The sequence below is a fragment of the Syngnathus scovelli genome, chromosome 12 (genome assembly GCF_024217435.2).
Source record: "Syngnathus scovelli strain Florida chromosome 12, RoL_Ssco_1.2, whole genome shotgun sequence".
NCBI lineage: Eukaryota > Metazoa > Chordata > Actinopteri > Syngnathiformes > Syngnathidae > Syngnathus > Syngnathus scovelli.
The window spans coordinates 6,613,423-6,634,142 of NC_090858.1; the positions used below are offsets into that span (position 1 = coordinate 6,613,423).

The following is a 20,720-nucleotide window of genomic DNA, read 5'->3' on the forward strand; positions in this document are numbered from 1 at the left end:
CAGAATGTCAAAACCTCAAGTATGCATGGAGAATTATTTTACAGTGCCCCCATTATTGAGTGTCATCTCTGCCTTGGGTTAATCGCTGTGCTTTGCCCATTCACGAGTGTTAGGTTCCCCGCATTGAGCCTGCACACAAAGACCAAACAAATTGCATGACATCGCCCAGTGAAAGGTTGTCACTGAGTCTGATTCATTAAGGAAAGTGCTGCCTGAAAGAACATAATCGTTGGGCATTAGGATGCATGTGTGTTCAGAATGTAATGTCGGATAGCAATGAGGCATGCGTGTGGATAATAAGAGGAAAAGTAGCCATCGTTTTAATTAGCGCAGCCCTTCTATCTGCAGCTGAAATGCTTTGCTAACCTCTTTCAGAAAGGCTCCGTCCCCTTTCCGGCACACACGGTACCGCAAAACTGTAAAAGGCCGCTCTTGACAAACATACTAATGCACACGCGTGAGGCTCCCACAGTGCGGACAGAAGTAAACAGACTTCTTACGGGCGTCCACGAAAGATGCTTAAGCGTGACCGCAAATTCCACAATCTATAAATCTGGATGACACATGAGACTCGAATGACTCCTGCTAGTTTAATGTGCATGTGTGCTGCGGCCTGCAATGGCAAAGTACAAAGTGATTTCATGTGACAAGGAGCTCCTAGGATGGTCCCAAAAATGATCAGTAGGTCGTCATTGGGTATAGTATGATTTATAAAAAGAGAAAATAGATGTTACATTGTGTAATGCAAGTTTTTGAGGTGAGCAGGCATTAAAAAATTTGTTTTGGCTTGTACACAACTTCATCCATCATCATCAATAGATCGGCATACGAGTCATTTCCACCAAGGGCAATTCTGTTTGCGGGGAGGTAACCATTGTTTATTGGACCTTTTCCAAAATATTCAAAAGGCTCTGTGTTTCCTTGGAAGGAGCATTAGCAACCAGAATCTGAATCATTGAACAAAATACTTCATTGCCTTTTTTTTTACACACAACTCATAATAGCTTCACAAGAGAAAAACGCTTTTGCTCGACCTAACCTGGCACTCTATGAGCTGAGTAATAAAAAAAAATTCAAGCAGCTGACAATAAGGAATTATATTAAATCACTGTTCCAATGCCTGAGGATACGTTATTGTTGCAAGGGAAATGTGAAGAAGAAGCAAAAATACAAGGATGCTGTGACAACAACTTTACGTGCTCGTGTAGTAAAATTCAATCCACGCTGTAAAACATCCCTAATCCAATTAGCATGCTATAATACGATTGGCTGAAGACAACTACTCTCCCACTTTTAGTGCCGTTTGATTGGATTAGCAGTTGTGGAAAGTAGCTTTATAAACGAGAGTCCGTTTAGTGCGCCAAGAAAGCAATTGTCCTCGCTCTCGCTTCTGCTTATAAAGTCTTGCTCCTTTTGTCCTCTGTCTTCATTTGGAGAATAATCACAGCGGTCATGATTTGGAGTCAGCAGTCTTCCGCGCATTGACAGTTCCAACTAAATTTGGCTTCGAAGGACTTCTGCATTTACACATTCTTAAAATGGCAAGCAGAACATTTCTGTGGGGGTGCATGCTGTATTTTACATAGTCTGTGGTTGCCACATTCTGACTCGTTTTTGGTTTTTTCCAAGGCTTAGCTGACTCAGTTTGGAAGCGAGCGATTTGACGTTGTTGATTAGTTTGGAAGTTGATTTTCGGGGAAACATGAACTACCTAAAATAAGGCACAATTACAGTGCTCACCACAAAGATGGATATGGGGCACCATGGTCAGCGGGTTAATCTAAAGTTGCAATGCTTCGAAATGTATACAGTACTCCAGCACTCAAAACAGACATTTTACAGTTAACAGGCAATCTGGCATTGTTAGTGAAGACCAAAACATGTCCTTTCCACTTAGGGGCCCGTGCACAAGAATGCACCATATACTATATATTTATATTTATACAGTCTGTCTCCATATATGTGTATGTATGTAAAAACGTAGTTAGTTTCTCCATCATTCAAATCTTTTATCCTAGGAAATGTTTCTAATGTGTTTGTTTTGTAATACAACCTCAGGCTGTTTAGGTCTCAGAATGAGGTTAAACAGGAGCAAAGCGCAGACGCGGTCAGGTAAAAGAAACAGGAGCAGAGGTCGTAACCTGCAGACGTCACTCGACTTGTGCAAATCTATTCAGTCTCTATGTCACAAAGCAAACTGTCAAATGCTCATCACTCGCTGCACGAGGCGGTGTCTCGCGGCATTCGCATGATGTGTAGACCATTTGGCTCCAGTTTAAACCTTCAGGCCTTGAATGGAGCAATGGGATGATGTCAAATTGCAAACACAAGGGGATGCTTGAAAGTATTTTCTTTATATTACAGGTGTGTGAACTGAGTGTGGCTGTGCCAGAGCTGGTATAGATTTACGTTAATGCACAACATAGCCCGGGGTGGGCATTTAGTTCATTAGGTAGCCAGGCTCTCCGTAGGTGACGTTGCTCACAGTTCATTCCCATTGTAGCCCGAATAATTGGCTCGCACATATGTTTGAAGGTGTGCTTTTACTATATGGATTTCAGTCTCCGAGTCATCTTTGGGCTTTGTGAAGACTGCACGACAAACAATGCAATTGTTTGGCACTGATAAGATTGTTTGCAAGAATCCCTGGCGTAATTAGCAACACTATCAGACATAGCTGTAGGCGCCTGGTCTAGAGATTAGCCTTACGTTGAAAAGTAATGTCTGGTTCCTGTCTGATTCACATCATTAACCTCTGATCTCTATCTCGGTAAGCTGCATAAATAGCGCTCGCAACACTGATTCTCTTCAGCATGGTAAAACGTGCTTAGCGTTGTTGCGTAAGTGCAAGGACGTCAATGCCACCAATCACAAAGCGACACATTTGTTACCTACAGATATGCCAAGTTGGTAAACGCTGGTTTTGTGTGTTTTAATATTTGTAGTTACAGGCTGAATTTATAAAATGTAGGTTATGTTTACTTTCATTTACTCATCATCATCTTTCTCGAGTTACGGAGCTGCATGTTGGCACTGTCTGGAAGAGACCCAGCCAACTGTCAGTTAACGTACTAAAGCAATTAACGTCAATGTGAATAAGCCAGAGCCACAGTCGTGATGAAGTTTCCTAAGCAACGACAAATCTGAATGCGTCTATTTTTTAATTTTCTTCTTTTTAATTTTTTTAATCATCAACATGAACAATCCGGCTCACTTTTAACAGTCAACAGTGTTGTAAAAAAGGTAGTTGCAATCATACGCCCACAAACAAACGGTTCATGCTGAAACCCTCGTGGGTTCGAGACACAAAGGTCGTGAGAACTTGACGATCGGTGAGCATCATTATTTCAGGTTGTGCAGGGCGAATGAGTTATTTCGGACAGCGAAAAAGACAAATGGGTAAGACTTCTCCAGAGAAAAGCCTCAGGGCATCTGGTTCTGCGGTGTGGGAGTCTGTGGCCACGTATAGCAGAGTATATGTAAGGTTTAAATGAAAACATCATAAATGAAACAACTATATTGACATATGCATTCCATGCCAAAGCATACAATCGCATCTTTCAAATCCTTATTTCACAATCTTTTCCTTCACGCTTGGTTGCCAGTTGTGGTTGACACAGACGTTCAAATAATAGATGGATTGATCTTGGCTTTTTGATGGATTGCTTTAATTGTTTTCAACCATATACTGCCATTTAAGGATTCATGAGAAAATGTCGAGATCTTCCCTACACTCACCGAACTTCACTATTTGTATCTGCTTGCATTTTCTGCCCACCCCCAATAGCTGCTATAGAATCAGCCTAAACAGGGTCAATAATATTCTTCTTAAAAGAACAAATGTGAGGAAAGAACCAGTTTTTCAATAGAGCAAAAAATATTCTGCAGGTGGCTTTGTGAGGTTTTGCGACAGCTGTCTGACTGCATGTTGAATACTTGGATTCCACCAAATAACTTGAAAGCGATGGATGGAAATAACAAAAACGCATGACTATTTCCAAAGCAGTGCAACCTTGGCTCAGAATCTTTCTGTTGCTGCTTTCTCAACTGCTCCCATTTCACCGGCCCATCGCTACAATCAATCTGTCTTTGGATTGTATTTTTGGAGGGTTTGACTTGGGCGTGACCTTTATGCAATCAAACATTTATCTGTGTCTTGTGAACAGCGATTAAAATAACGGTTGAGAAAACAATAAAATTAAATGTTCAGTGAATGTCATGCTAAGCAAAACTGCTGACACTTTTAAAAGGGCTGCACACAGTGTGCCTATTCAACAATGTTCAAACAATGTTTATTTTCGACATCTCTCGACTCGATTGCGCGATAAGTGACCTTGCTGGCACACTTTTAATTTCATTCAAGGAGTGAAAAGGACAGAAAGCAGGTATGGGAATGTGCCTGATTACGTTCTCATTAAGCCAGTTAATGGGGTGTGTGGGGGGCTTTTAAAAGGAGTGCTAGTGTGCTGCCACTAACTGCTAACTACTTTCTTCCTCCCTTCACCGTAAAAAAATAAATAAAAATACAGTACAGACATGAAAAACCACATCGCAACCATGAGCGTCTCAACCTGCCATCAAACCAGTAAATGACCGTAGATAGAAACACTGCATAAATGACGACTGGTTTTACATTCCAGATAAAACATTACACAAAGAGTGGTAATAGCTCACTATTTTTTTAAATGTGTGTTTCCCCTTCCTGCTGAGTATTTAAAATGTTCATGCATTAAATGATTTGCATTACATGACCAAGTTAGGTAGGAGCAAAAAATCACAATCTGCATACATCCACGAGGATTGATTCAGACCCTCCATGTCGTTTTGTGCTTAGGTTGAGCAAATAGGGACAGAAGGGAGTTTGATTGTATTGTTAGGTCTTGAAGTAATTTGCCTGGTCTTTGAGTAGCTAGAAGGCAGTGTAAAAAAATACAAGGTGTGGCGTTAATGATGGCATAATCAGACATGGCATGGAAGTGTGCACCCTCTCTATTACAGCCGCTTTGAAAAAGCAGCCAACCGCAGAGAAATATGAATTAAGCAATTACATAGAAATAATAGAAGAGAATAAACTCAATAACATATATTAACTCTTCATTGCTCCCCACACCTTGAGGTTTGAGTGTACAGTATAAAGAACCATTTGTTAAGAAAAGATGTGCAGACATTTTGTTGGCTGCGATACAAAGACCTGCAGAGGAGAATAAAGCTGCAGTGTCAAGCACATGAAAAAAAAGAGGAGGTGTTAAGAGTGGGGGGGAGTAACGTGAAGGGAGGTGAGGATTCAAGCCGCAAGGCTTTTTGGGTGTGTTCCAAAACACAGGTGAGTGTGTAAGCTTGTGTGTGTGTGTGGCCCAGAGAGAGTGAATAAGTGTTTCTGTGTGTGGTCAAGACAATCTCGCCACCTTCCTTTGTCATTCTTTTCTCTCCGCACGTTCTCGTCCGCGCCATGTAAATTATAAACACGTCTCCTCTGTTGTGTCAGTGTTTACGTCTGACGTTAAAGCACGTCGACATGTAGCGATGTCAAGATCAGCAGGGGGTTGACATACAGTGTAAGGAAATAATATTGACGCCAGCATTTCAGATGAAAGCTCCCAATAGAATGGAACAGAACCAAAAAGTTAACTATAAACAGTTGATAGGGGATAGGAGACTGAATGCAGGGGGAAGGAGAAACATGTCGAAATGTTTGAGGAATATTGTCAAACAAATTCCCAGAGGAGGAGAAAGTTGTTCCTTCCGTCTAAATATAGTCGTCTACAAAGAGTGGAATGAAAAACAAATATGCCACTAATACCAAACACTGCACAAGTGAATAACATCTGTTTGTCTGGAGATCTTCATACATTTCTCATTTTTTGAAAGCTCACTTCAACTGGAGTCTCGCAGAAGTAGAACAAACAGCTGGGGAGAAAGTCAGCAAGGAGGGAGGGGGGGAGTCACTTCACTATCGTCTTGCTTTCCTCAACCTTCTCGCGTTCTGTGTTTATTCATGTGGGTTTCAGGAAATAAGTCATCATGCAGCATTATCTCATTTCCAAGGGACCCCATGGCTTGTCACAGCGCCATCATCATCTATATATCTAACTCTCCGCGAGGTATTCGACGGTTTGTGTTATTTTAATGGTGAAAACTTCAGCTAAGACAACAGAGTGTGTCTGTCACGCTTATGATGTCACACACATATCCACACGCAAAAGGGGATTTCATGGATGGACTCCACTCTAATCATCTTCGGCTCAGCGGCCAATGAGAAACACACAGTGGACCTAAACTGGAACACTCTGCAACCACCAAGAGAAAACACAATGTCAGTGGAACTTATCAAGTCCACATGAGGGCCCGACACACAGACACACACAGGCACACACACACTGAATGTGGTTTAACTGCTGCCCACATCTCTGCTTTCACTGTAAATGATTCATGATGTCCTTGTGAATTTGTGCGCGCCGAAATACCACATGTGCGAGTATATTTGGCGGGTATGCCTTCCTGCCACCCGTGAAGCAAACGAAAGAGTTAATACGGTGAAGAAAGATGGGGGAAAATCTATCCCGCCTCGCCGGCTCTCGATTCACCCTCATTTCCTCTGCCATTATGTCTGCTTGTGTTTCGGAGTATGTCCAAAGCTTTCACTGGCAGTCAAGCTGAGCCATGCAGGGCGGCTGGGCGACATCGATCATGACGAGCGCCTACAGGCGCGGTCGGAAGAAGGAAGGGTTGGGGGGCTTTGCACCCGGACATGGCCGAGCCTCGTCCATCCATCAAGGTAGACAATAGAGGAAAGAGAAGGAGGAGAAAAGATGGGAGGAAAAAGGGGGCTCGTGGAAACATACACCTCTCAGAAGGCCCATTATTAGTGCCATCAGCTATAACGATGAAACTAGATGTTATTGATGCACTGTACTGTGATTTATCTTTTGGCTTACAGCATTTGCAGCAAATTTGAATAATGCAGGTATCTACCGATTGCAGGTGCTCCCTCTATTATATCGCAGTTCATATTCTGCGCCCTAGGATATATCACAAATTTTAAATGATTGTTTTTTTGCGAGGTTTTACAGTCCACAAATACCTTGGTACATTAAAGACAGAAATAATTATGTTTTATCTCTAAGGACCGCTAAGAAATACACAATTAACACTAATGCAAAGCATTCAATGGGAGTTAAAGCAAAGCAGAAAGTCATTTAAACTAGTTAAAGATGCTTCTTTGAGAATGAATGTCTACCTATATAGTGGAAAATGAATGGTGAGTATCAAATGGCAGCTTTTCCTGGAAGCGCTGGTCCGAGGTCAGACTTATTGTCTTGAAGCGCTGACAGATCCAGCACACCTAACCACAAACTCGGTCGGGGATGGCAGATCAGAGGACTGTCACTTAAATACACACAGTCGGGGGCTATTTCAATCAACACTCGAAGACACTTAATGGCCCGCATACACTTGGTTGTGAGTGAAGAGTTGCAAAGAGCTATGCAAAGAGAGCGGGCCTGAGTGAAAAATGAGCACGAAGAGTTAATAGAACATTTGCGCCCCTGAGTTACTGTTGCTAAGTCCGACAAACTTACCAACATACTGGAGTGGCCCAAGGAGCTGACACTACTAAAGTGACATATCGATGTCCCTCATGTTAGTAGCATGACATTAACACAGTGGTATTTAATTCCTTTTCAAAAAAAGATCCAATAAAACCTAAATTAAAAGTATCAATGAATGTAAAGTATCACTGCCAGGATAGTGTCGGCTTAGCAAAAATTTGGTCGGTGTCACGGCGGGAAATTTAGATCTTCTATGGGGCCTGACATGATAAAAGAATAAAACTCGTTTGTGGCGTTTATACTCTGCTCGCCATGATGGATGAGACAGGTGCATTGTGGTCCACGTCAAGACTACGACTCAAGTCAACAAGTCAACTCATAAATAACCTTATCGTCGAGCATACACACACCAGCGTATCCTTCAAAGCATATATACACACGTCTGACTTATCTCCTCGCAGCAAGACGACAATTCAGAAAAGCAGTGATTCAGGCCAACGTTGACAGTATCTCGGTGCCCTGTGTTTGGCGCTAATCACAAAATGCGGGTGACAAGTGGTTTGCAGAAGACAAGATAAGCTCTTCCTGATATTCCACCCAAAGAAAGAGAATAGAATTACATTGATGTAAGCTCTTGGAAATTGTTTGAAGGCCTTGAAATTCATTTCACATAAGGCCCATGAATTATAATTGCTAAATTCATGCAAATCCATAGTGATGAAAGCATGCAGGCTACTACTGCTAGTCCACTCCAAACAACCTGTTACATAAGTAAGGAGGTTAGCGACTGGTCAGCTAAACATTGTGTGTGTGTTTCTTGTCTGTGTGTGTGTGTGTGTGTGTGCAAGGCTTCCTCTCTGTGACAAGTGTGTATATGTCAGAGGTCAATCAAGGCATTCATGAAGCTATGAATAAATAACTGCAGGGTCTCTGAGACCATGGGAACCTTGCATGAATATTACATGAGGCAGTCAGGGAGGCAGACAGCTCTGCTTCACTTATTTTGGCAACAAAACAAAGTTTGGGCTGTTTAACTCCAGACCCCGACTTTTATGCTTAAAATTGTCAAATGTGATGATAAAACCAGATGTGTACAAAAGCATGGGAGGGATTTATTAATGTGATTTATTCTTACGTAAGGTCTTCTATGAATTTGTAACGGCATATTGGTTGGGGCTCTGAAACCAAAATTGTCTACCTGAACACGGATGCAAGGAGGGCCAGAAAAGAAAACAAAGATTTTCATTCAAAAAGAGGAACTGGCCAAAAAAATGACACAGAAGAAGAACCTACAACTATCAAGAAAAAGAAGGGTTAGGGTTAGGGTTAAGAAACAATATCGTCAGTCCAGTTTAAGGAAGGCATTTATTGCTTGTTAACTCGCACTCACCAAAGCTGCAATAAGACTGGCTCACAAACTGTTGCACCTTGGAGCCTAAGCAGACGGTGTTAATAGAGACGCCTTTTGAATTTTTATTTTTAAAGAACAGATTACCCCCAGATGGGACCAGCAAAGCTCCCACTAATTACATCACCATTACTCAGAACAGATTTGATGTGTTCAGAATATTATTTGTTTTTATCCTTCTGTGTCAGCATTCATTAAGAAACAAACAAAAAAAGGAAAAATAAGAACTAACTTTTGAAAGTATTTAATTCTGCTAGCTACTAGTGCAAATAAGCAGATGGCTTAACTTTTCCAATTGCTCTACTTCTATATGGGTTGTCAGGCCAAACTGACTCGCTGCCAAAAGGCCACTTCTGGTTGCTAGGAGACAGAAGGTACCCAAGCCACGATAATAATTTGTGTCTTTCTAGGGACCGGTTTGACCTGGTATGATTATATTTTTGGTTGCTCTTTATATTTATACACATTTCCACAAACAATTTAAGGGTGAATGCCAGAATGCTTGACGAAGATGTCTTGCGAGCGTCACAGTCTCGGTTAAGAGACAAGACGGCGTGGTGGGACTACTCAGCGGAGACGCTGGAAATCCCACACAGTGATGGAATTGCTCCAGGAAAAAGCAACGTTGCACAGCGAGTGAGTAAATCAGGCTTATATTTTAGCGATGGTAGACTTGAGTAATTCAAGTTAGGCATTTAATTGTGATAGCTCAAGGTGAGGAAATGTCAATAATCTTTCTCAAATGGAGCTCAAATGCGTGTTTGTGTTTTGTCCATTGCGCTGTGTGTGTTCTATTTATGAGAAAGACAGAAAGTGACAGTGAGAAGAGAGGACAATGAAGTTGGTCCCAGCTGTACTGCAGTGGGCGGGAGTCTCCTTCAGCATAACAATGGACATTAGTGATTATTCGGCATGTTTACTTGGTCCCCCACTCTGCCGCGGAATACCCTCTTTCTCCCACTCTGACAGCCCACGTATAATATGGGCAGGGCGTGAGGGAAGAACTGCCATGTGAAAGACGAGAGAGCGAAACAAGCATTTCAAACCATCTTTTACAGGGGATTACGCCGGACCTCGCTTTGAACAATATTCAAAGGAATCATTGCTGTGGCTCCAAAGAAAATTGGTCACAGTGATCCCTGTGGTTTATTCATTACAAGCATCCCTGAAAAGAAACTCTCTTTTCAAGGAGAGGACGGACACAAATTGAATCGGATCCCTCCGGTGCTACCCACCGCTTGTTCATATTTTGGGCTTTTTCCTCATAGGAAATAGAAATCATCCATCAAAAGTTCAAATTGTAACCGCACGTGCAATTTGTGAAGAACAATTGTAAATTGTTGTACAAGTGTAGAAAGAAATTAATATTAAATTCAATAAAACTGAAAATAATTCATTCTCCGGCTTGGGTGATTTTTTAAATGATCTTAAAGGTTTGACTATATTTTGGATTTGGTGGACAAGTTTGTCCACAGCCAAAATGATCCATATGGTTTTCAGCTAACGGCCACCATTGTTACGGGTGGTCATGACCATCACACTAAAACTAACTTGAGCATGAGGTGATGATGTTTTTGAAGGTAAGGCAGGTATGAATCATGGACAGGCAACCGCCAGAAAACGATATTGCACTCTCATGAAGTCAAATGAACTACATAAAGGTGGGCCGGCTCGTAAATATTTTGGCCCATATATAGGTTCCACATTATTGCTCCGAGGTGTGTTCATTTAGTGGCAGCCGGCCCGCATTATGCGATAGAGCATCAGATGTGACTCACTGGTCTTTTAGGGTTAATGAACCCAGGCAGAAGCGTAGCCGTAGGCGCAGATTATTACCACAGGCAGAACACCCACACACTTTCTCTCTCACACACACTAGCAGGTTGATAATAAAGCAGGTCTTTGTCTTTGTCGAACCTCCCAAGAAATCAGCCCATCAAAGGTGTATTTCAACACAATAACTCAACTTGACAGGTCGGTCTGGATATAAACATGATCCTGAGCAAAGGAAAACAGGCATTTTTTCTCACAGATAGAGCGGAACATAATGTAGGACGAACAACATCAATCATTCACAAGCATTAACATGGAGAATGATAACTCCCCGAGGGTTGAGAGTTGTCTGTGTGGAGTAATGAATGTGTGCCAGTACAGTTAGCGTTCACAGTTAGCCAGATGAGGCCAATGATTTACTGCAACAATGACGGATGTGATGTATCAATGGGAATAAAGTCGAGGGGGTGGGAAGGGGTGGCTTGTTTTGTTTTTCCAACACCAACTTCCTGATATTAGGCCTTTGACATCATGTGGTCTGGATCACCGCTCGTAGATATTTGTGCGGAAGCCGAGTGGAAAGCATGCATGCATATTTGTGTTTATTTGGGAGTTGTGTATTGCAAACTCTAAGGGAGCAACTGCCAGAGCAAGGGGCATGAAATTAAAAGTCATCACCCAGGGGACTGAAGGGGGGGGGGAGTGGAGGAAAAACAAAGCATCATAATTACAGCTGCAAGCAACGATGAACGGGGATTCGCTTCCCCACGCTTGAAAGTTGGAAGATGAACAGCAGGGAGGATTTGATACAGCTTTAAAGCAAGTTAAAGCATTAATGCACCCATATAAAGACTTCCTAATTACCAGCATTTTATTTTCACGATCTCCCCCTACCACATGAGTGTAGGCAGAACTATTCTTCTGTTTTGACCTTATACGGCAATTAATTTCTTCCATCAATCATGGCAACCAAATGAAAGTGAAACCACAACTAAGTGTTGCTCGAGGATGAACATTTGTACGTAAAAGCCCTGAAAATAATGATTTAGCCAAATAATAATGATGGAAAAAAAACAAAGCTATATCCAGAGGGCCCTATGCACCGCAAGCTTGAGTACTAACAAAGATGCGGGAGGGTCAAAACAAAAATCAGAATGAAAATGCAGTGGCAGAATAAATGTTGCCAGATGAGATTCTGACATACGTATCAGCAGCATATCATGAACCAAACACTTTAGAAAACAGCTTTGAAATTAGAAAACCACAAGTCAAGAACATTGACCACTCAAAGAGAAAGTTTGTCTGACCCTCATACATCATCATGTGTGTTGACTTGCCTTGTAGCCACACATACATTTGGTTTTTGTTTCTTTGATGGGCAATAGATCACACAAATGCTTTGGAATTAATCACAACTGAGGCTGAATGCGCACACACACAAACACACATTTTTGTGTAGTCTGCATAGGTGTCCTCTCAAGGCCCCCGAGTGGATATGATGGATATGCCAGACGTGTGTGTGTGTGTGTGTGTGTGTGTGTGTGTGTGGGGGGTGCATTTGTATGCTTACCTGACAATGTTACATCCTGTAGCTTGAGCTGTGTTATTTATTTTGTTTGCTGTATTCTACCGCTGAGCTTTTTGCCTATGGGACAAGCTGTTTGCAGAGAAAATAATCCACGCCGGAGGCGCAGCCGAGCGGATGTTTCCATCCCCGGGCTCACTATCTCACCCTAGCTTTGACCTTTCACCCCAGCTCAGGGAGGCGGGCCGGGAGGGCCCCGAGCGTGACCGATCCATTAGGGGTCTCCTGACAAGGATGAGGATGACATCTGAACTCTCGGAGGCCGCACGGTAAGGAAGACGACAGACGGGGAGGAAGAGTAAAATGGATGGAGGCAAATGTGTGTCAGTGATGCAAGAAACTTTTTTCTTCATTCCTGTGCGGATTTTTGTAAAGCCCCATGACGACATGGTGGGCTTTCATCCAAAAACCAGAGGCTTTAAGTGTATATTTTTATTGGCCCTCTATGTAGGCATAAGAAAATCTCTAGATGAAGAACCATCTATTTATCAATTATCAAATCTATGATTTGATTAATCATTTTTTTTTTTTAATTATATTTAAGAGTTAGATTTTCATCAGCAGAGTTGAGTCCATTTGGATGTATTTAGACCACACACCCCACTTCAAGTCGCACTGGGCCGAGGTTCTTCATTCCCAATTGAGTAGGTTTGGATGGAGATAAAGGCAGAGAGGAGGATGGAACTTCAAGGATGAGCGAGTGAGAGTGACAACTCCGTCTGGAATGCCTTTGTCTACATAGGCTAATATTTGCTCTCGGACTCTGCCCCCCCTCTTTATTTACTGTTGACAGAGTGGAAAGAAAAGCCAACTTGCCAATGGTTTACCAAGTAGCAAGCAAGACTTTTCCATCTGTGTGTGTATGAACACACAAGTTCCCAAGCAGCCAGCAGTGAGCACAAGCGGAGAGAAGGAATCCTATTGACTTCTCCAAAATTGCCGCTGCTCTCCGATTAATCCCGCTTACGGCCCCAAACACAAGCTAAACCCGCTACGAGTGTGTGAGAATGCTTCACGTTTGTCAGACAGACATGGAGGATGGAGGAGCTTCTTACATATGGTGCCAAGAGCTCCCCCTTCCCTCCCTTCCTGGCTCACAAGCAGCCCGGGGGTCTGCCCAGGGGCCAGTCTCACAGCAGGTCAGTCACCGCGGCGGCACTTTGATGTCTTTGTGGCAAGACTTTGCGCCGCATGTCCACGCTCATTAACTTCGTCACTGACAATTCAATGCGGGCCAGACGAAAGCCTAAAATGACACCCGGTGGACTTGACGGGAGATTGTCTGCCACCATTTTGACAAGCGTGAGCGTCGCCCCTTCACACATGCAGCCTAAACCTGAGAGGATATTACCGCACTTAACCTCGGCATCCTGACTTCCTCTTCATGGCTTTATGCGCACAAAAAGCCACATCGCCTGCACGTTTAAGTACATCCTGTCACTCCGCCTTTGATAGCTTAAAGACTATGGCCTCTTTATCTTAGAGAACTCTGGCCACTCAGAAATAAACTAGAACTAGTATTAAAAAAGAAAAAAAAATCTCCAATCTGCTTCTCCTGAATGTCTAATAAATATGCAAGATTTTCTTATACTGAAGAATTTTTACCAAGATGTCACTTCATTAACTGAATAAAAAACAATCACTACGAAACCAGTGAACTGCTAAAAATTTACACACAAATCCAAGCGTATGTGTACAATATGGCTGTCTGTAATTAAAACCGCTTCAGCATTCCAAAGCAGTATCCCCTAACGTCAACCCATTTTCCATCTTTCCGTCTAATCGCTATCCAGTCTGCTGTTTTCCTTCTTTTTGACCTTTCCTTCAGTTGCCTAGAAATGTGATGTTTGAAAAAATAATGAATCTTCACACGGCCTCCTCTTGACACCTATAAATCCCTCACTCTGTCTCACGAGCACCCACCCCACCCTCTCCGGTGCTTCCATTTTCACTCACGGCTCATCGCCGCCACTATTGCTTCGAGAAAAGGTCAAGTTTTGTCTGCAAGGTGGGCCTGCCGTCTTCTCCTGAGGAGAAGGTTGCCTTTCCCAAGGGAACTGCCGATGTGTTAGGACAGCCCGCAGAGCGAGAATAGGAACCGTGAGTCAGCGCCGCTCTCACTGTTTGGTTACAAGCCTCGGGGCGTCTGTCATGTCTGGACCTGCAGGGATATTAGGAATAAATTCTCTCCCTTCCCGCCGCTTCCTTCCATTGCAATCACCCCGCCAAATCCTGCTTTTATCACTGTATTTACCCTGCTGAGCTCACTAAAGCTCCGCGGCCTCGACACAAGGAAGGCATTTATAGCCATGCTTGTGGATGTGTGTGAGCTTCAGCCTTCACCTCACTGTTTCCGATTACCGTCAATGCGTCTGGAATGCAGAGCTAAGTCCTGTTGGTACCTCCTCAGCCCGAGTCTGCGTGGATGCTTTTCCATTGGTATTTTTTCTTGAAGCGAGTCAGTCAAGGATACAGTAAGGGTTAAAGTTTGAATCAGTGTCAATGTGTATATGGAGCTATAGCCTTAGAACTTTACGCCATGTTCCTGGAAAGGAGAATGTCGGTGAACTCCAGTAGCATGAATGTAGCGTGTCCTGAAATGTGTGTGTGTTGAGTTCTAAACAGTGAAAAACGGAGAAGATCCACGGAGAGCTGCTCTCATTTCACTCATTATTTATTTATCAAGGCCCCCCCGTGTGGGACACACACGCACACCAAGTGACAGAAATTCTCCAGTTTATGCCATCACGCAGCAGCGATCAACCTCATTCTCTCAACCTTTTTGCTTTCACCCCCCTCCCTTGGTGTCGCCTTGAAATCGATGGGTTGTTGTGTCACCCGGCGCGACGTCTCCTGCAATATTCATCTGAAGAAAAAGCGCCCATCTCACACTCAATAAATTTTCATAAACTCTGCAAGTTGCCGGTTAATGAAGGGCCAAGGGCTTGACGCACATACGAGAACGGATGTGGATGCGCCCACATGCGCGCAAACAATATCTGCGCTTTGGGCGAGCGCTTTGTTTTGTGCCGTTGGAATCTGACAGTGATTTATGGAGAAGGGCAGTCACACAACACTCTGTGACACACAGTCGCACAAAAGCAAGGTTACCGGACCAAACACGGGCACAAAGAAAGGTTAGCCCTCCACCAACAAAAGACAGTCACGGCAGTACACGGCACAATCGGGGGTCAACAGCATATCAATGCCAACTCAAATGCCAACTTAACTTGTGTCAGGAACAAACAATGCAAATGATGGGAAAAGCCAAAAGATGTTATGATTGATATTATGGAGCAAATGATTCTTAACATTTCAATGATCTAGTCGAAGTTCGATCACCATCCCAAAACAGATTGTGGGTAACCATAGATCTATTTCATAAAAAGCGACTCCCCAAGTGAGTCAATGATTCTTTGTGGCATGGGCTTGGTTGCTTCTGGAATCTGCCATCAGCTATAACTCTATTGCTATAATTTATCATTTCATCTGACTCATGACAAGTGTTGGAGAACACATGGCAACAGTTGAAAGGCAATCTGGAGCACAATTCATACATGGCAACATTTAAGGACAAATAGAAATTCTGGGGGGGAACCACCAAGATTGCCGCAGCGTACAAATGAGGGGGCGGAAGATGTAAAGTTGTGTGCTAAAAAGTTGGATAAAAGACATACAAACACAGCGATGACTCACAAAAAAACACAACGAGATGAGTCACCTCATCGTCCTCATTAAAGGTTTTGCTCCAAGGGCTCACTGATGCAACTGTGAAGAAACTGAGCATTAAAGAATGGAGAGAAAAGACACCTGGCCATGACACCAACAGGAAGCGAAAATAGAAGAAAACATGGAATCGGACTCCTATTGCAACAACTTCCTCCTTTCCCTAAAGACATTCTAGATTTGTGAAGGATTTTTTTCTAAATTTATACAAAAGCACATATGGCATAGATGAAACTTTAGAATGAATTAATTTGGTCAAATATGCTTCTAGATTGTTCCCTGCCCTCCCCTTGTACTTTTTCAATCTGTACTTCAGTCTTGGCAACAACACAATTTGGTTTGTGTGTGAATGTACGTTGTTGTGGTGGCGGTTCATGAAAGGCACTCCAGGACTCTTCAAGACCGAGACCGGCTTGACGGTAGTGGATGGGAATTCAGAAGGGTTGCTTGACAAAGAGGCTATCCCCCAGTGGGTGTTTTACAGACTGAGAGGGGCTCAGTACGGATGGAAAAAAAAAGAGAGGGAGAGAGCCAAAGACGAAAACAAGGGCAGGTGTGACTCCCACCAACAGTATCGAACACCCCAAAAAAACAAGTCTCCTCATCATAGTGATTGCTTACTTCTTCCATTACATCTCAGCACAAAAAGCACACTGGGATAAAAATAAGCATCATAACGGAAATGTTCCCGTCATCTTGCTTAGTGAATCAGAAAGTAGCTGGACGCAAATAGAAAATACGGCGCATCAACATTTCCCCCCAACTTTCCCCATGATAGAACAGTTCCTGCCACTCAAAAAAAACAAAGTTGTGCAGTTCCATCATTCATCATACCCCTCGAAACAGGATTTTTTTTTTTTTTTTAACCAGAAACCAGTAAGATGTTCTTTATTTTCCTTGTGAACCAGTAAATACCCTGCAACTAATAAACACAAAAATATACCAGCCCACAATTTCACAGTTCTGCCTTGGTTGAGGTCTGTGCTCCATCAACCGCCATTCGAGTTTCCTCTTTAGTTCCATATAATGTACATTAATTATGTCTTTTGCCCCTCCCCCAAAGTGTTGAGTGACAGCTCCGATGCCTCCTGGCTCAGTTTGACTGCGAGCAGGGGAGTGGGTGACTGAATAGGCTAATAAATGGCGAAGGAGGGGTTGGGCACACCCTACACTTTTGTACCCACTCTGTCACGCCTGACCCTTAACCAAACACACACACAAACCCGCTCCCGCATACACACACGCACACACACTTTGATGGCTAACAATATACGTAAATGTCGTCTCACACACACCTTCAAGTCACCTCTGGCAGCCCTGACCCTTTACCAAATACCCAGGCCTCCCCCTGTATCCAAGGTGACCAAATGAGGCCCCGGCTATCACCTAGCAACCGAGAACAATGAGCTCCAAGGAGACGGAATGGCTTGAGCGAAAGGGCAAGCAATTCTCTGGAGATAGAGGGAGGGATGGAGGGATGGGGATGGAGGGGATGAGGGGTGATGGGAATGGTGTCGGGACACGTCTAACCATGTCACAATGAGGGTGCTCGCTTGGGAAACCAGGCTGGGATTTCCTAACCTAACTGATTGTCGCTGGTTGGTCTTGCAGCGCTCAGAAAAGTTTATACTTCGAACTCCTATCTGGAAGAAAAATATTAAACTTAAGAAGAAGATTTAATTGGTCTGTGAAACTACAGTAAACTTTGTGGAGTGAATGTGTTAACTCCGATGCAACACTATCTTTTTATATCCACAACCACAGGTAGGAAGGTGGATGAGGGTGAGATTGCCCAAGGGCAGCATAACAACACTGCCATTCCAGTCTCCATAGAAACCATGAAAGATTTACTATTAAAAGACGATGTGAGAAAAGTCAAGCTGTCGTCGTTTCTCTGAGATATTTATCGTAGATCCACATTTGATGAAGCCAGCTGCCATTTTTGCTCTGCCAAAATTCCTTGCAAAGGTTCTGCATCAGTCTGAGATGTTCAACCAATTAACCTATGACAAAGACTTGAGAGAAAACGGAGCAACAGACTGATAAGAGGAGAAATAAAATGGGTAAAAAGTGTGTTGAGGAAGTGTAGGGCTGTGTGTTAGCTTGCTCATGTGAAAAGTCTTTGTTAGCCATGAATGAGCTCCTTCTCTTTCACAACAGCTTTATGAAGTGGTACTTGGGGATATCCCTTTACTTCCTCTGAATACGGCACACACCAACCGACTGTACATTTTACACATCGGCATATCCGGAAAATGGTCCTTAAAATGGCCCGACTGTATGTGGTTTTATGATAGTGACGTTATTTTTGTTTCCATCCCTTCCTATGGAATCATTTAATGTCAAATTCCAACATTTCAGAGGCTGTCCGGTTTTGAACTGTGTTGATCTTAAACAGGGCAGGTTTATGGTAGAGATTTCAAAGAATTTTTTTAGGGTAACATCAGTCAAATTTTAAGACCCAGTCACTCAACATAACAAGAACTCCACCCATGCATTATGATCATAACATTTGGAATTCATAAAACTAAATGTCAGATAAAATAAATCCTCCAATTAACATGTTGCATCCTATACGGTCTCCTAATATACAACTTCAAGGTAATTCCTTCCCGTCGGTTTAATAAAGGTGTCAGGGGGAGGGAGTAGTGATGCCGTGTGGCTGAGCGTTACGGATTAAAAGACCCCCTCCCACACACATATATCCACAGCTTGCTTTTGGGAGGATTTAATGGGCCTGGGTATGGAGGGATTTAGGGAGTGGCATTGATTCTACTGGGCAAAGTCAAATCAAAGAGCACCCGCCTGTTCAAATATAGCCCGAGTCAGTCTGCCTTTGTCCCCGGGGACTACTTATTCTCATGGTGAATTTATGAGGTGTTGACTCTCGCAGAGCAAGCAGAGAGGAATAGAAGAAAATGTGTATTAGTCTGCGCCTGCCATTGATTTCTGACTTATGCCGTTGTCCTGCTTGAAACGTTTGACCTTCTGCGGCTGTAAATATCAGGAAAGGTATTAGGTTGGACAGAGGAATGCTACAATGATTTGTTCCATTCTTTAACGTTATTGTGTGTCATGCTGAGGTCGTCTTGGCTTCATGGGAACTGTCCACATATGGGCGCGCTGGACTGAGCCCACTCTCAAGTCCTGTGCTGGGAATATCCACTCCACTAAGACCAGCACCAACAAGACCCCCACCACCCCCTACCCGTCGGGTTTGATCTCCACATGAAAGCGTCTGCAATCTCATTACCGCAACCTGGGGCTCGTCAGAAACTCCAGTCCCCGGGCCATTTTTTTTAAGCCAGCGGATGGAGAAATCCAGCTAAGGGGGAAGATGAATGAAGGAAGGCTTTGCATCCGGGGGCAGCCAGGTGTTGAAGATACTGATAAGACACAGAGAGGTAGTCATGGACGGGGAGGTGATAAGGAGAGTGTGACAAAGAAGATGACAGAAAGGAAGTGAGGGACAGTTAATAACGGGGGATGGACAAGCTTTCTGGTCTTATCGCTACATGTATTTCCGCTATCCTCCATCGTTTCTTCCAGGCCTCTTTTGGCAGCGTTCTCCTTTGAAGTGGTGATGGACCTTTTGGCTAATACTCCTCTGCAGGTGGACTGGGTTGCATCCTCCTCTACCAATGAGAATCCTTTCAGAATCTCTGGAGGAAGCCAATCCCTCTTCTGTATGCCCCTCGCTTTGCTCCTTTCTGCCAACTCCATTTGCTAAATCCACATTTGGTATTTATTAGCTGCTTCTGTCACACGCTATCACCTTCACATCCATCCGACGATTCATTTTGCTCTGTCCTCCCTCCACTCAAGCATAACACGTTTATCTAACTGAAAATGCTGTTCTAACTGGAATCATGTGTTTAAATTGGAGTTTTCCGTATTTTTTTCATCCCCCTGACTCCCAGTGGTGCCTTCACAATCAATACTAAATGCATCGTGTCACGATTGTTTTCCTGCTGTACTAAAAAAAGGAAAGGTCTATTTATCCATTTAACCACACACACATTCAGCTAAAGGATTGACAGACCTTTAGAAATTTGCAAGGCTTGACTTGATTTGTAGCAGTGAAATATTTAAAAAATAATAATAATAAATCCTGAACGGCCTTTACTCTTATCCGCAGAGCGGTCTCTTTGTAAAGAAGTAATACTGACAGAAAAAAAAAAATTGCTGTGAAGGTTTGTAGCGCTGACAACTTTTCTTTCTTTGGATTTAGTAGTACAGTTTTAAAAGTGCACTACTGGCCTATAAAATAGAGGGAGGAGATGACTTCCCTGGCTCACCAGTTTCCTCCAAAGCTTTCCCAGCTTTAGACTGTATGATGTAAAGCTGGAATTTAGGTTGTCTTCTGACAAAAGGTACAGCAGACTAAGTGGAGTATGAAGAACAAAGGGACTCAAGTGTAAAGAATGGACGTGAACCCTACCGACAGACAGCGTAGGAGAGTTTAGCCATAGGGAAGAGGATCAAGGGATGTGTCTAAAACCGCTAATTACACACACATACAAATAAAAATCCCCAAATCTCTCTCCTAATGCCAGGCTTTCCCCGGGCGACTAAATTGTTCTTTTGAGCCGTTCCCCTTACAGCGTTGTTTTTTGTGAGAAGGAAGGAAAACGTACCAAAATTAATCATGAAAAATTCCACGCTGCTGCCAAATGAATTG

General features: G+C 43.1%; 1 protein-coding gene across 4 annotated transcripts in view; it reads right to left on the reverse strand.

The window, feature by feature from the left end:
- Positions 1-20,720, reverse strand: part of slit1a (slit homolog 1a (Drosophila)) — a 68,044-nt gene that overhangs the window by 29,572 nt on the left and 17,752 nt on the right. The gene's annotated exons all lie outside the window — the stretch shown is intronic.